Below are 12,408 nucleotides of genomic sequence, written 5' to 3'. Positions count from 1 at the left end.
TGACTTACAGAACTGAACATTTTTTACACTGCTCCATAAAGGTCTTTCCACTACGCTATTACATTTGGTATACGTTTTCCCGTATGCTAATTTTCGCATTCTAATTTTTGTATGCGTGTAACAATCATTACATAGGAAACAGATGCGTGTTGCAGAAATCTGCAGCACGAAATTCATATTTTTTCTGCAACACACCGCATGCGAAAATTTGCATTCGATGGAAATTACTCCCTTGACATGCTTACATGGATTTTCACCATCCAGTCAATTTGGCGCAGGGAGAGTGGAATGACAGCTCGCCCTGCTGCTCAAATCACACACATACGCACGCACACACACACACACACACACACAGGTCCAAATATAGCACCAACAATTTGCAACGCTCGTTATAGCTGTGGTGCGTCCCTCCCCAAAAAATGCCCTCAGACTCAGTATAGGTAGTTAGGTAGCCAGGTATAGGTGCCCTCAGTATAGGATCTCATGTGTAGGTGCCCTCAGTGTAGGTAGCCAAGCAAAGGTAATATAGTTGCCACAGTAAAGGTAGCTAGTATAGTTGCCCCCAGTGTAAGTAGCATAGTTGTCCCCATATAGGTAGCATAGTTGCCCCAGTGTAGGTAGTATAGTTGCCCCATATAGGTAGCATAGCTGCCCCAAGTGTAGCTAGTACAGTTGCCACCAGTGTAGTAGCATAGTTGCCCCCAGTGTAGGTAGTATGCCCCCAGTGTAGGTAGTATGCCCCCAGTGTAGTAGCATAGCTGCTCCCAGTGTAGTAGCATAGCTGCCCTCAGTGTAGGTAGTATGCCGCCAGTGTAGGTAGTATGCCCCAGTGTAGGTAGTATGCCCCCAGTGTAGGTAGTATGCCCCACTGTAGGTAGTATGCCCCCAGTGTAGGTAGTATGCCACAGTATGTCCCGAGTGTAGGTAGTATGCCCCCAGTGTACGTAGTATGCCCCCAGTGTAGGTAGTATGCCCCCAGTGTGCCCCCAGTGTGCCCCCTACACTGGGTATGCCCCCAGTTTAGGTAGTTTGCCCCAGTATGCCCCCAGTGTAGGTAGCATGCCCCCAGTATGCCCCCAGTGTAGGTAGTATGCCCTCAGTGTAGGTAGTTTGCCCCAGTATGCCCCCAGTGTAGGTAGTATGCCCCAGTATGCCCCAGTATGCCCCCAGTGTAGGTAGTATGCCCCCAGTGTAGGTAGTATGCCCCCAGCGTAGGTAGTACGCCCGCAGTATGCCTCCAGTGTAGGTAGTTTGCCCCAGTATGCCCCCAGTGTAGGTAGTTTGCCCCAGTATGCACCCAGTGTAGGTAGTTTTCCCCAGTATGTCCCCAGGCAATCCCTCCTCCTCCTTCTGTGGCAGCGGGCCGGGCAGAGACTGACTCACCTGACATCCAGCTCCAGTGCCGACGTCACTCTTCTCTCCCCGCCTCCGTTCCATCTGTAGTTAGAGCAGGGCTACAAGAAAATGGCCGCCGATTGTCCGCATTTGTGGACATCGGCGACCATGTTCTTGTAGTCCTGCTCTAACTACAAACAGAGAGGATGCAGGGAGAGACAGCGGAGCGGCAACGGGTGACAGGGCGCATGTGCCCTTGAGAGCATGGCGCCCTGAGCGACCGCTCAGGTCACTCATAGCAAAGGCCGGCCCTAAGTAGGATGAAGTGTTAACACAACAAAATTATATTTATGAAAATGCCAAACTGAACAGGTGGGTTTTCAGTCTGGATTTAAACACATCCAGAGATGGAGCTGTCCTGATCTGCTTAGGTAAGGAGTTCCATAATATAGGAGCAGCATGACAGAAGGCTCTGGGACCAAAAGTTTTCAGGTGGACTCTGAGTATGACAAGATTATCGGAGCCTGTGGATCTGAGATTGCAGGGAGTGCTACACAGCTGAAGCATTTCTTTCAAGTATTCAGGGCCCAGATTATAAAGTGACTTAAATGTCAGTGGGCTGATTTTGAATAGGTTCCTCTATTCTAAAGGTAGCCAGTAAAGGGAGTGCAGGACTGGTGTTATGTGGCAGTGATGGGGTTGGTTGGTTAACAGTCTGGCATCAGTATTCTGTATCAGCTATAGGCAGTCCTTCTTTGGAACGCCGGTGTAGAGAGCATTGCAATAGTCCAGTCGGGATGTAATGAAGGCATGAACTAAGGTTGGGAGATCTTCTGGGGGATGAGATGTTTGATTTTTGTGATGTTCTTCAAGAGAAAAAAGGATGATTTCACCACAGCAGAGATGTGGGTTCTGAAGTTTAGAACCCCATCAGTTAGAACTCCAAGGCTACGCACATGCTCAGAGCTGTGTAGATCTGTGCCTCCTATTCCCAGTGGTAAAGACTGCAACTGAAGTTGTTTTGTTGTCATGCGCTGCCCTCTGATCATAAGGACTTCAGTTTTTTCTGCGTTGAGTCTCCGCCAGTTGTCACTCATCCATTGCTGTAGCTCAGCTAAGCAGGCGTTTATAGTTGAAGTTGGGTGTGTCTAAACCTTCTGAAATGACATGATTTGTTACTTGTTTAAAAATTTAATAAAAATTCTCTTTAAAAAAAAAAAAAAAAGAAGTTGGGTGTGTCACACCAGGATTGAAGGAAAGATATAGTTGGGTGTCAGCATAGCATTGGTAAATCAGGCCGTGTTTTTGGATTAGTTTTCCAAGCGGTAACATGTAGATTGTGAAGAGCAGGGGCGAAAAGATTGAGCCCTGGGGCACCCTATATTTAAGTGGTACAGAGGTGGACAAGAAGGGCCCCATAGGCACTTTTTGAGTTTTGCCACTCAGGAAAGATTGGAACCATTAATGACCTATGCCATCAATGCCACAATATTCCTGTAGCCTGCTAATTAAGATGTCATGGTCAACTGTATCAAAGGCTGCAGTATAAGGATGGAGCACTCTCCGTCTCTTGCCATGAGCAGGTGGTTGCAGATTTGGATGCAGGCAGTTTCAGCGCTGTGATGTTTCCTGAAGCCAGACTGGAATGGGTTATAAATGTTGTTTTGTAAGATTTTGGCTTCTAACTGGAGGTATACGGCTTTTTCAATTACCTTCCCCAGAAAGGGAAGGTTAGAGACAGGTCTGTAGCTAGTCATTGCATCTGGGTCCAGCGAAGGTTTTTTTTGAGGAGAGGCCTGATGATTGCTTCTTTCAGTAAAGTAGGAAATATCCCCGATTGTAAGGAACAGTTTACAATTTTGAGGAATATCGGTATAAACAGGTCAGGAGCAGTTCAACATGAACTGTGTTGGGCCAGGATCCAGGTCACAGGTAGTCTGGCGCAGGGCAGTTTCTAGGCTAAATTTCACCCAGTTCGAGAGTCAAAAAATTGCCCCCCCAATCAAAGCTGCTAAGTGAAATCATGTCAAAAGGCTTCTTGAAACCAACTCACCATTTTTATTTTATTTTTAATTTTTTTACTCTGCGTCTGACCACCTGCCCAGGGAAAAAAAGAGTGACCCCCTCCGCCCCCTAGCCAGGGAGTCACAGTATGGTGGTCTGACCACCTGTCCAGGGAAAAAAAGTGTGACCCTCTCCCCCCCTAGCCAGGGAGTCACAGTCAGACCATGGTGGTTTGACCGTCAGACCACCATGGTCTGACTTTGACTCCCTGGCTGTGGGTGGTAGGGGGGGTGCTCTTTTTGCCCTGGGCTGGTGGTCAGAGCCCACCATGGTCTGACTGTGACTCCCTGGCTGGGGAAGGGGGGTACTCTTTTTGCCCTGGGCTGGTTGGTGGTCAGACTCTGACCACCAGCCCAGAGCAAAAAGAGTGCCCCCCTACCCCCAGCCAGGGAGTCACACTGTTAGACCATCACCATGGTGGGTTCTGACCACCAGCCCAGGGCAAAAAGAGCGCCCCCCTCCCCCAGCAGCCACATCAGAAAGAGAGAGGCAGTGCTGTACATAGACTGCCTGCCTTACTGCCTACTTACCATGAGGTCCATCTCATGGCAGGTGGAACTGGAAGAAGGCGCCGGGCCAGGAACGGTGGGGGTCCGGGCAGGGGACCATGGAGGTGCTAGCGGGCAGCGGCAGCAAGGGCCAAGGCACCCACTAGCAGCAGTGGCAGCGAGGAGCCCGAGTCCAACTGGCCAAAAAGACTCCACCTTCTGGGGCTGGGCTCCGCCGCACACTGCTGCTGCACACAGGGGTGAGCCTGGGGTGCCTGGCACCTGGCAGCAAGATTTTCTCTGGCGCCTATGGGAGTGGTTAAATTAACCGCGCCCAACCACATAACCACACCCATGTCCTGCCTAATCACACCCACACCTTCCACCTCTTTACGCATGCATGTGGTACCCCATTCCTACCCCTCTTCCATGGGCTTGCTCCTGGCTGGCTTTGACTGCCTGGCAGTCTGTTAGTCTCTGGACTGACTCAGGTTGAGAGGCTCTGCGAGTGCGACGCAGTCACACACTGCGTATTTATGGCTGCCTGCGGCCACCGTACTCTCGCTCGCTGTCGTCGGCTCCTCCCCCCGCCAAGCCCAAGCGTGAGGTGGGCTGCCTGTATCTTTCCCGTTGCGCCGCGCAGCCTGCCAGTGTTGCCAACCTTTCACGTTATTTTTTACTGACAAATACCTAAAAATTTACTGACAAAAGATTATTTTTACTGACAAAATTTCCCCACTAAATGCACATAAGAGACAGCGTTTCACCAGTAAATGCACATAATAAGAGACCGCTTTTCACCAGTAAATGCACATAAGAGACCGCTTTTCACCAGTAAATGCACATAAGAGACCGCTTTTCACCAGTAAATGCACATAAGAGACAGCTTTTCACCAGTAAATGCACATAATAAGAGACTGCTTTTTACCAGTAAATGCACATAATAAGAGACTGCTTTTCACCAGTAAATGCACATAATAAGAGACAGCTTTTCACCAGTAAATGCACATAATGACAAACAGCCAGTTTCCCCAGTACATGTAGCCAGCCTGGACCCCCATTAGGCAGTGAGTGACAGGGAGCCCCTTTAGGCAGTGAGTGACAGGGAGCCCCTTTAGGCAGTGAGTGACAGGGAGCCCCTTTAGGCAGTGAGTGACAGGGAGCCCCTTTAGGCAGTGAGTGACAGGGAGCCCCTTTAGGCAGTGAGTGACAGGGAGCCCCTTTAGGAAGTGAGTGACAGGGAGCCCCTTTAGGAAGTGAGTGAGTGACAGGGAGCCCCTTTAGGAAGTGAGTGAGTGACAGGGAGCCCCTTTAGGAAGTGAGTGAGTGACAGGGAGCCCCTTTAGGAAGTGAGTGAGTGACAGGGAGCCCCTTTAGGAAGTGAGTGAGTGACAGGGAGCCCCTTTAGGAAGTGAGTGAGTGACAGGGAGCCCCTTTAGGAAGTGAGTGAGTGACAGGGAGCCCCTTTAGGAAGTGAGTGAGTGACAGGGAGCCCCTTTAGGAAGTGAGTGAGTGACAGGGAGCCCCTTTAGGAAGTGAGTGACAGGGAGCCCCTTTAGGAAGTGAGTGACAGGGAGCACCTTTAGGAAGTGAGTGACAGGGAGCCCCTTTAGGAAGTGAGTGACAGGGAGCCCCTTTAGGAAGTGAGTGACAGGGAGTACCTTTAGGAAGTGAGTGACAGGGAGCCCCTTTAGGAAGTGAGTGACAGGGAGTACCTTTAGGAAGTGAGTGACAGGGAGCCCCTTTAGGAAGTGAGTGACAGGGAGCCCCTTTAGGAAGTGAGTGACAGGGAGTACCTTTAGGAAGTGAGTGACAGGGAGCCCCTTTAGGAAGTGAGTGACAGGGAGTACCTTTAGGAAGTGAGTGACAGGGAGCCCCTTTAGGAAGTGAGTGACAGGGAGCCCCTTTAGGAAGTGAGTGACAGGGAGTACCTTTAGGAAGTGAGTGACAGGGAGCCCCTTTAGGAAGTGAGTGACAGGGAGTACCTTTAGGAAGTGAGTGACAGGGAGTACCTTTAGGAAGTGAGTGACAGGGAGCCCCTTTAGGAAGTGAGTGACAGGGAGCCCCTTTAGGAAGTGAGTGACAGGGAGTACCTTTAGGAAGTGAGTGACAGGGAGCCCCTTTAGGAAGTGAGTGACAGGGAGCCCCTTTAGGAAGTGAGTGACAGGGAGCCCCTTTAGGAAGTGAGTGACAGGGAGCCCCTTTAGGAAGTGAGTGACAGGGAGCCCCTTTAGGAAGTGAGTGACAGGGAGTACCTTTAGGAAGTGAGTGACAGGGAGTACCTTTAGGAAGTGAGTGACAGGGAGCCCCTTTAGGAAGTGAGTGACAGGGAGCCCCTTTAGGAAGTGAGTGACAGGGAGTACCTTTAGGAAGTGAGTGACAGGGAGCCCCTTTAGGAAGTGAGTGACAGGGAGTACCTTTAGGAAGTGAGTGACAGGGAGTACCTTTAGGAAGTGAGTGACAGGGAGCCCCTTTAGGAAGTGAGTGACAGGGAGTACCTTTAGGAAGTGAGTGACAGGGAGCCCCTTTAGGAAGTGAGTGACAGGGAGTACCTTTAGGAAGTGAGTGACAGGGAGCCCCTTTAGGAAGTGAGTGACCGGGAGCCCCTTTAGGAAGTGAGTGACAGGGAGCCCGTTTGAGCAGTAAGTGACAGGGAGCCCCCAGCCGCCGCTCCCGCTCCCCCCTTACCTTGCAGACCTCAGGATCAGCGGCGACCCGACCAGTACCGGCGGGCGCCGGACGCAACCGCTCTATATGCGGAAGTGATGTCACTTCCGCATATCAGTGCGGTGTGCTAGGTCCTAGCGCCCGCACGATTGGTCGCCGCCTGATCGAGGTCTGAGTGAGGCGCCAGGAGGGAGGGAGGGGGAGCAGTGGCGGCGGCCACAGGGACGGCCTGGCGCCCCCCAATCTGTCACTCATCGGCGCCCCGTTCAGCAGAACCGGCTGAACGGGGCAAGAAACGGCCCTGGTCTGGCGGAGGTGGAGGAGGATGCTTGATGTGACTTCTTCATCAATTTCCTTGAAGTATGACCAAGATGTTACGTTGTCTCTGCTAATGGTCTTTGGTGCTAAATAAGGTTCAGATGCTGTAAGCTGGATGGTGGACCGAATAGCAGACACTTTGTCTGAGAAGAAATGGGCAAATTTGTCACAGAGGTCCTTTGAAGACTGGATATTGATTTTTTGGCATGCCGAGTTTTTCCACTGTGCGGAACAGTTGGGCTGGCTTGTTTACTGCATTTGCAATCTCATGATAGAAAGGATGACTTTTTCTTGGTGATTACCTTTTGGTAGTTCTTCAAGTGAAGGATTAAGGCATGTTTGTCTTCTGGGGACTGAGATTTGCGCCACAATCTTTTAAGTTTCCAGCCTTGTCTTTTCAGCTCTTTAATAGAGTTACCAAACCACTGTGCATGATTGTGTGGGTTAAGATGTTTGGTACGCAGAGGAGCAATGGTCTCAAGGGTGGAAGATACATATTTGTTGTATTTAAACACCAGAGTATCAGGGTTAAAGCTGGAGTTTGTCAGTTCATCAAAGCAGAGGTTATCTTGAATATGTTGCGGTGTTAGCCCTTTTAAGCGGCAATATTTTATTTTATTCTTGAGCTGGTGTTTGGCAGCTGGTATTGAGAAGGAGAAGTGGATAGTGTGGTGGTCTGACCAGACTACAGGATTAGTTTCCACACTGGCTATTGACAGACCAATATTGAATATAAGGTCCAGAGTGTGGCCTTTCTTGTGTGTAGCAGAGCTGATTGCTTGGGAGAAGCCCAGTTCATTTATGGTGCGAGGTAGCTCTATTCCTAATTGCGAAAAGGTGTTATCCACCCATGTATTGAAATCTCCAAGAACAATCCATCTGGGGTGTTCCAGTGTTAAGTTGCATAGGAGTTCTACAAGTTCATTAAAGAAGGTCGAGTCCTCTCCTGGTGGACAGTAGATAAGCAATATGTCAATGTTTTTCTCAAATGAGTTGGTAGGTCCTACAGAAAGTGGTCTGATTTTCAAAGCCGATCTGAAACAAAGTGCAACCCCTCCACCCCTGTGTTCTTTCCTGTTGCAGTGTATCACAGAATAATTGATTGGCACAGCAACCTCCAGGGTGTGGCTCACTGGTTCAGAAAGCCAGGTTTCGGTCAGGCAGGCCAGGTCAGAGGACTCTATTAGATCTTGTCTGATTGCTGTTTTGTTGTTACCTAACTGGTAAACTAACCTCCCCCCTATCCTGAGTATTACATCACGGCAGCGGAGAATTGCTAGGGAGAATTGGCCTAATGCAGCCTATGGAGAGCCTCAGGCTGTTGCTGGCCTCTCGGCTGAATATAGACGGACTGAGTGGAGGCGGGACAGGTGAGCAGCGATGCGTACAGGCGGACATGATCAACGCAGGACACATAATCAAATTGGATGAGCAGACCCGGAGCGGACAGTATAAATTGTTGTAAAGCGGATGCAAAACAGACGGGAACGCAACCACCTAGCAGATGTGCTTCTGTATCCGGTTTGCACCCCTTCTAGTGCGAACCGGCCCTTAGCCCTGTCCTGTCATTTCCGGTCCAGTCTTGTCACTTTTGTATCAGTTTTGTATATTTTCTATGGCTGTGTTCACACATAAAAGGTGTACATTTCCAGTCAGGTAAAACTGATAGATAACAGATGTAAAACTGATGCATAACTGACAGGACTGTCCAGTACAGGACCAGAACAGAAATGTACAGATTTATGTCTGAATACAGCATTTCTTTCTTTACCTTACCTTATTTACCTTATGATATCAATTGTACTATTATCAGTACTGCTTGTCAGTCAGTCATCATGGTAATGCTTACTATGTGTTATTAAAACATTAACCTTTTAAAAGTAACTATCCAGAAAAACAGAGGCTCAACACAGGAGTCAACACCTACCAAAACAATGAATAAATTAAACCTGTAAATCCGGAATATCAGGTCACCATGTATATGAGGAAATGGATGGCGGAACACACTCACCTTTCTGCCAGGAAGCATGTTAAGCTTTGGATCAATCAGTCTGATTAACTAAGGTACCTGTGGACTGGAGATCCTCAGAGAGACTCTGCAAATCTGGCCTGGATTTATTAACTATCATTCTCTGTATGGTGGCAGGTTTTGTATTCCTCACATGGGTGATATTGGACTAGCTTTGTGGCTAGGTAAGTGAATTAGAAGTAGTGTGCATGTATTATACACATCTGCAGCAAGATTTTGTTTGGTATAAGGCTAGGTTCACAGTGGGACGTTGCGTTGTGATGCGACGTTAAAGAGAAACTCCGACCAAGAATTTAACTTTATCCCAATCAGTAGCTGATACCCCCTTTTACATGACAAATCTATTGCATTTCACAAACAGACCATCAGGGGGCGCTGTATGACTGATATTGTGGTAAAACCCCTCCCACAAGAAGCTCTGGGACCGCGGTACTCTGGGCAAACTGCCACAATGTAACAATGTTCACAGACAGGAAATAGCTGTTTACAGCTGTCTGTAACGGCCAGAACAGCTAGAAGCAGCTACATAACCTGCCCACAGTAACAATGTCACCATGTAATACATGTCAGAAAGTGAATCTGGGAGAGGAAAGATTTTACAATGAGCAAACACTGCCTAAATCATTTATACATAATTATTGTAAAAATGAAGCACTTTTTTTATTACATTATTTTCACTGGAGTTCCTCTTTAAAGTCACAAGGCAGTATTACAACCCAACACAAAAAAAGGTGACACACTAAGAATGTGGAACTCCGCTCACAACCTCCTTCCACCGACAGTGCAGGAAAGCAGGTTGCCAAGACCTCAGATCCAAGACTGTAGAAAGTGAAGTCCGCACGATGTCGGTAGAATCAGTATGGCTTTATTCAATCGTTACACATAACAAGCTAAAAGCCAGCAACACATGCTGACATGTTTCGGGCGTTACACGCCCTTAATCATAGCATATTTAGCTTGTTATGTGTAACGATTGAATAAAGCCATACTGATTCTACCGACATCGTGCGGACTTCACTTTCTACAGACAAAAAAAGGTGGTAATACACATTAATGCTGCGTTACCATCGCATACAGTAGGAACAGTAAAGCATACAGGCAATGAAAAGTAACTGTAACTGGTAACGTGTGCATTTAAAGGTAACGCACTGCAGCAGTGCGTTACCATAACGCTACATGTTACAATGTGATGCTAACATTGCACTGTAAATGTCCCATAGGCTTATCATTGCAGTGCGGTAAGCTGCTTTATAAGACTTTAGAACACAGCTCCGCAACGTTACACTGTGAACGTAGCCTAAAACTCAAAATTGCATCTATACTTGAAAACATTAAACACAGCATAAAACTAAAGTGTGTTCTTGCATACGCAATCAACAATAATTGGCCGACATCCGGGCGAATCACGAACATTTGTTGGCCAAGCAGGATGGAAGACAAAGAACTGTGTGCTGATAGAAAACTGGTTTCAACTTTTCTGATTTTTAAAAAAGAATTTCAGGTTCTGATTTTGCAAACCACAAGGCAGCTTTCCACTTTGCCTCAGCCCATTTTAAATCAACTCAGGTCTAGAGAAGGTGCTGCCTTCATAGATTTTATTTATGTATATGTTCCTTTTAGCGGCACTGTGCTACAGAAAAAGTTTTTCAGAAGTGCTTGTGAGTCAATGCAGTTATTTGCACTAACGGACTGTGTCTCCTTTTAATGAAGTGCCACACGTTACATACTGTACAAAGACACAGAACATTTACATCGCGCTTATCTCCTGGCAGACTCAAAGCGCCAGAGCTGCAGCCACTAGGAAGCGCTCTATAGGCAGTAGCAGTGTTAGGGAGAATTGCCCAAGGTCTCCTACTGAATAGGTGCTCGCTTACTGAACAGGCAGAGCCAAGATTCAAACCCTGGTCTCCTGTGTCAGAGGCAGAGCCCTTAACCATTACACTATCCAGCCACCACTAGTTACCAGGGCCGGATTTGTGGAATGGCCACAACGGCCCGGGCCTTGGGTGGCTTCAAATAGGGTATTTTTTTAGCACTTTTTTCTGGTCTTGTGTAGCGCCTGCCCCAACATTCTCACAGCTTATCTTAAAGCTTAGGATAGAATTCATTTTTAGTATGCTTTTGTTGTACAGAAAAGGCTATATTGCTTTTTTTTTAGTCTAATTTTTCATTTCACCACGTACTGAAAACTTGGGATAGTTACACAGGTTCTCACTGGAATGCGGATTTTGTATGCTTGTGTCAAAGCATCTGCCACCCACCGCTTATTGGACATTCTGGCATTTTGTGCTGGAATTTAATGTTAGGTTTGCACTGTGCAATTTGCTTAGTGCAGAGTGGCACCCACCATGGTGGGGAAGGGGGGGGGGTCATTCATACTGGAGGGTCGTTCATACTGGAGGTTGTATTCCCTAATTCCTCTTGGCAGTCACAAATGCTGAATGAAGGCCATCTCTTGCTCAGATCAAACTGATTTAGCCAATGAAAGTGGTCAATATACTGCCTGATCTACTGTCCCACTGTACTGGCCTGTAGAACTTAGTAAAGTCTGAATAGCACAACTTTAAAGGGAACCTGAGCAGAAACCTAAATTCAAAAATTTCCCTTACATGGGGCTTCCTCCAGCCCACCGTAGGCCGCGAGGTCCCCCAGCATCCTCTTGGCTCCTCTCCGTGTCCCGCCGGCGGCTCCCGTTACCGGCGACACCCGGCCGGGTGTCGGGCGACTCTTCCTGGATCCTGACGCTCGTCGTCATCACGCCGGCTGCTATGCGTCATCACGGTGACCAGCTTGACAGGCCTGCACATGCACGGCTTAGAGTTAGAAAACCACGCATGCGCAGGTCTGTCACACTGCGCAGCGGCCGCCGTGATGATGATGAACATCAGGATCCAGGAAGAGTCGCCCGACACCCGGCACGTGGGAGTGTCTGAAGACTCTGGAAGGAGGGCAGCTATGAATACACAATGAGCAAGAGAAGGGAGGGGGGAAAACAAGAGTCAGGGAGGATATAAAGTCAGCTTTAGCTTGGTAAAATGGCCACTGCCTAGAATAGGATTTTCTGCTTTTCCTTTATAAAATTCACAGGAATCATTACGTGGATAGCACAATACATCTGTTATGCAAGTAACAGTAGTATTTATCTACTTACATATGTGTTTTTTATTTCTAGGTTAGCATGGGTGTCGCTTGTTCTTTAACTAAGCATGCCCTCAGCAACTTGTAAAAATGTGTGACATGTGATGATCATCAACTCTAGTTGAGACTGGACCAATTCCTGGTGTGAATTCATTTTAATTAGTTTATATACAGTGCAACTCCCATATTACTTTGTATAAACTTCAGTAGGGATTATTACTTTCTCAAAGAACAATGGGCTGGAAGTATAATGCAGCGTAACAGCACGAGTTAGCTAATGTTAAGTGCGCTAGTGAATCAGTGTGCCTTATTGAGGTCTCCCTGCATGCTACGCATGCTAGTGGCAGCATAGCGTGCGTAAACAGGCTC

At 47.9% G+C, this 12,408-nt stretch overlaps 1 protein-coding gene across 3 annotated transcripts in view; it reads left to right on the top strand.

Moving 5' to 3' along the window:
* The window catches only part of FAM3D (FAM3 metabolism regulating signaling molecule D), a 211,120-nt gene that overhangs the window by 55,718 nt on the left and 142,994 nt on the right, over positions 1-12,408 (top strand). Inside the window, exon 1 of one of the 3 annotated variants that reach the window (XM_068251746.1) lies at positions 8,716-9,065. The exons of the other annotated variants lie outside the window; for them this stretch is intronic. The gene's annotated coding sequence lies outside the window, so the exon portion shown is untranslated. Of the gene's footprint in view, positions 1-8,715; positions 9,066-12,408 lie in introns of those variants that run through there. 3 annotated transcript variants of the gene reach the window in all.

This window comes from Hyperolius riggenbachi, chromosome 9 (genome assembly GCF_040937935.1).
Source record: "Hyperolius riggenbachi isolate aHypRig1 chromosome 9, aHypRig1.pri, whole genome shotgun sequence".
In the NCBI taxonomy this organism is placed as follows: Eukaryota; Metazoa; Chordata; class Amphibia; order Anura; family Hyperoliidae; genus Hyperolius; species Hyperolius riggenbachi.
The sequence above is the reverse complement of the archived record's forward strand: the minus strand, read 5'-3'. Positions and strand labels throughout refer to the sequence as shown.